The sequence below is a fragment of the Anopheles bellator genome, chromosome X (assembly GCF_943735745.2).
Source record: "Anopheles bellator chromosome X, idAnoBellAS_SP24_06.2, whole genome shotgun sequence".
NCBI lineage: Eukaryota > Metazoa > Arthropoda > Insecta > Diptera > Culicidae > Anopheles > Anopheles bellator.
In genome coordinates, this window is record NC_071287.1 from 1,723,813 (window position 1) to 1,728,505 (window position 4,693).

The following is a 4,693-nucleotide window of genomic DNA, read 5'->3' on the forward strand; positions in this document are numbered from 1 at the left end:
GCTGAAAGAATTGCAAACGGAAACATTTTCTTTTTTTCTTTTTTTTTTTTTTATTGCGTAGCAAGTTTGTTTTTTTTTTTTTTTTTGGTCGGCTAATCCCATGTTTCTTCGTCACTCAGCGTGCCTTTTTCTCCCTCGTCCTCTGAAATGAACTCCTCGTCTTCCCCGCGGAAGACGTGCGCCCACTCTTGGGTCGTCATTTCTGCCTCTATGGCGAAACGCATCCCCCAAGATGTCCACGGTTGGTTTAGCAGATGGCGCTGACGTCTTTGGAGGTGCTGCGGGGCGTTGATGTCGCTTCTCCACTTGGGGTCACTTACGCCTTTTCACTGCTCAATTGTGTTCACTCACTTTTCACTATTACTTTCACTGTCACTGTGTCTTTATGGACTTTGGGGTTATTTTCCCACCGGGAAAAATCCAAGAGGTCCTGGGATATCCTTAATCCCACCGCTGTCACCAGATGCAAAGGACACGTATCCTGACGGACTCTGTATCCTTGCAATATTTCCCGAAGTGGAAAATACTTACTTCAATCACCTACGATCGGAGCGGACTGACGAACCTGAACTCGAACAAAGATCTTACACGTCGAAGGTTCAGCTTAACAATCAATCCACTCTCTTCTCTTCTCTTCATCTAATCCCACGACTCGCCGTCGCTAAGCGTGCCCCCTGGGCCTTCTTTCTCCGGGGGAAACTCCTCCTCCCCCCCTGTGGAAGACATGCTCCCATTCTTGGCGCGTCATCGCTGCCGCGATGGCGACGGGGACGCTCCAGCTCGTCTTGGGGTCGTCGAGGGTTATGGCTTGGTGCCGCTGGAGCTCCCTGGCTGCGGCGATCATCTTTTTGATCAACCATCCTAAGACGCGGTGGTATGCCTCCATTTTGGCTGCTTCGGCGGCGATGACTCGGTTGGTAGCGACTGGCTTCGGGCTGTGACCGGCTAACTGATGGGTTCCGGATGGGCAGGCTTCATTATTTATACCTAAATTTCCACCACGTGTCCTTTGCACCTGTCTTGTCCTATTTGGACCACCTAATTGGACGACCTAACTCTAGCCAGGGAGTCTTGAAGTTTAAGCGCAATCGGGTTTCGTCTGCTTCCGCTGCCCGATCGTAACCGCGTTTGGTTTTCGCGTCGCTGTCGGTTTCTCCTGCTTTCGTGAAATTGCTGCGTCGCGTCTAGACGATCATTGGTTCGCGGATCGCTACCGTGGAGCAACACCGTCCGTAACTAATGGTCATCTTTTTCGTCTTTTCTTCTTTCAAGCTTTATTGTTAGGCTCGTGCGTACTCTTCGGGGTTCACATTTGGTGCGGTTGCTTCGCGGTGCGGTGCCGTAAACCAAAAGATTTGTTTTTAGCCCTAGTGTTCTGCTCAATATTCTTAAATAAATAACATCGTCGAATCACGCAAGCGTATTGTATTGCAGCAAAGAAATTTTAAAACCTCTTCAAAAAGTTTATACAATTTATTTTCAAGATCCAAGTCATTAAAACGCTTCTGGGCAGAGAAAATGATTATGGACATTCCTGACGAAGATGAACAAGTTCAAATATTCCGAGCACAACACAATTCCAAACAGATGAATCATTGAAACACGGACACATATTCCATTAAAATTATTTTTTCCACAAATGAAATAAAAAAATCAAAAACATTATCCTTTGCAAATTATGTCTACAGACAAAAAAAAGATCGCAATTTTCTATTACGGAAACCCCGTCAAAATTAAACACTCCAACACATGGACTAAACCAGGGGTCTCAAACACGCGGCCCGCGTCCCGCATGCTAATATGAGTTTGAGACCACTGGACTAAACTAAAATAAATTTAGAACTAGCAATTTACAACGTTTCTATCCGCTCTCTGACAAATATTAGACAAAGAGAATTTTTCTATGGATTCAGATTTACAAGATTCCACAAGATTTAGACGAGAGAATACGAGTAATAAAAAATGTGTAGGCGGAATTCTCGCAGAAAATGTACAATAAGAAACTAAGGGATGTCGAAAAATTGATCGAAAATAGAGAAAACCCAGAACAATTCGATAATAACGAGGCGGTCTTTGCTAGAAAGAGAAATAATTTACAACGCTACAAAGAACGCTACAAAGAAACAACAGTTAAAGAAGTCGAAATGATCTAGAAAAGTTCATAAATCCAAATTGAAATGAAAAAACAAAGTTAAAAAAATAACAGCACTCATGGAATACTCAGATGTAGGAACTCTTTTCAAACGTAATTAAACGTAAAAGTATTAACCGTGAGCAATCAAATAACAGACGGAAGAAATATTCTTAAGGAAAAGTATGACTACATACCTTTAGGCCGATAAATGCAACACAACGATAGCACGATAAACGTGCTATCGACGTTTTAGGAATAGTTAATAAGTAGATAGCAAATAACTTAGACCTTAGATCAACGACTTTATCCGAATAAACCATCAAATTGATGTACTACGCAAAGCAACTAACACATGAATAACCGAAAGTAATGCGCAAATAACTATCAATGATCTGTTTGAAAAGCGTCTGAATAACATATGATAACAGAAGGCACACACTTGGCTGTGTCAAGGAGATCTACGATTTAATTCAACCGTCCGGGATAAGCTTCACTACCCTTGTGGAACTTCAGCAAAACCTGCATCTACACGAGGACACGATGTAATCTTCAGCCAAGGCAGCGTTTATGAGCAACTCGATTAAAGAGCGTGAACTACGCTGTCATAAGAAATGAACCGCTGCCAGAAAACCAGACAATGATTGAAATCCGTAACAAGTATGCCAAAAATACGCAGTAACTATCGGAAATACTCGACAACAAGGAACTCTTCGAGGAAGCAACGCCGCCGCACTCAGTCGCAATTAACCAAACCAAACTGTGAATCAAAAATCGGCAAAAACTAAAGAAACACGCACGCGTCATAAACAAAGACCCAGTCAGATACAAAACGGAAAGGCGACCTCGATGTAGCGACACTGGATCCAGCCATGAACAAACTTACAACGGAAGGTCAATGAAAAAAATCCTTTTCTTACTCACAGAACCAACGTTATTTCAATCAGTTTTCAAACTGGATTTTTTCGTCTCGACCCGAGGCGTGAAGAGTGTTGGACTACGATGCCCACAGAGAAGAGAGAAGCTGGATCTACGGTTTTTGAAAAGAAGAAAAACTTTCTTGGCTCGGTGAACCAATTCACTGTTCACTTTTCACCACTCGCGCCCTATTCGGGCGCCAGTTAGGTTCCGGGTCCGGAAAAGAACGAGTCACTTGGTTCGATGATCGATATGGACTGATTTTATTGATAACCGCTCAACATTGATTCTCCTCAACACATCATCGATCGTGCAGAGTGCTTACTTCCCGATTCTGCTGCAGGTGTCGGCCCCGGAGTTGCTTGGTTAAGCAGGCTGCTGACGCTGGTCGAGGCTAAGGCAGGATATCGACCTGGTCGTTAGCGATCGTACATTACATCGATACATTCTGGACCGGTAATGTCACACACGCGCTCGTGCCAATGATACAGAAACGATTATGACAGCATCATAACGCACTCCTCCACTCCAAGCCTGCTGATGTCAACATAAATACGAACGATCGTGTACAGCCGGAAACCGTTCGACGGATCGAAACAACGTTCAGCAACTCATTTATGCTCCAGCCTTCCAGTTATTCAGACGCGCAGTGGTCGTAACCTCTAACCCACTAACATATTTGATATGAATAAATGTTTGTCTTTTTTTTCAAAAGAAACCTTTCGGCCTCCTGTTCATAATTGCATATCTTATTTCTCAGCGGCCTTCAGATCGTCGGGTCACCCCGGGCCGTGATGCTATGTACCGTCAACTCAAGAATGCAAGGATATCTTCCGAAAATTGTCCGTCGATCTGAGCAAAGCTATTGAAGTTATTGTCTAGTCAGTCTTCTTTTGAGGCAATATATATATGAATACTGCAAATAATTGATTAATATAGCGTGAATTTATTTGTTTGCTGCTGCCCCTGCTGTGACTACTAATATACTGTTTTTTAAAAATGTTTTTACCGCCATTTCTATTGTTGGGAAATGCATCAATAAACTTAAAAATGACTCGATTAATATATTATGCTGCACGAGTGCCATTTGACCGGTTTGTGCACTGTGACGTTTCATATGTAATATTTGAATCAGTGATTGCGTTGCACAGGAGCTCGGCCACTGCAAATCCTCCGGACTGGAATCCTTGGTGCGTGTTTAATAAAAAGCGCAAAAAACTTGGTGTCTCACGCCGGCATAGAGAATAAAAAAAAAGAACACAAACCAAAAGCTGAAGGCCGTGCTTAAAGGCTAAACTTTTTCGATTGAATCTTCGGCAGTGCCGGGTCCCGGGACCCTCGAAATCCAATCGTCCGGAAGCTTAGCTGAAGCCGAGTCCCACCGGCGCCGGCGCCGACAAAAAAATTAAAGTAGAAAAGAAACCGCCGGTGAGGCGATACCAGTCCTGGAGTCCTGTCCGCCCGGGACCAGAGATACTGGGATTAGCGAGTAGGGTGTGCAAACTTTTACTTATCGCTCGGCCTGTTCTGACTCCTGTTGCGGTTGCGCTGTGTAGATTTGTGGTATTTGTGTCCCCAAAATGTGTGCTTTTTTTCTCGGAGCGCACCAACAATCAAGACCCCAGCTCCCAATCGCTTCGGCTT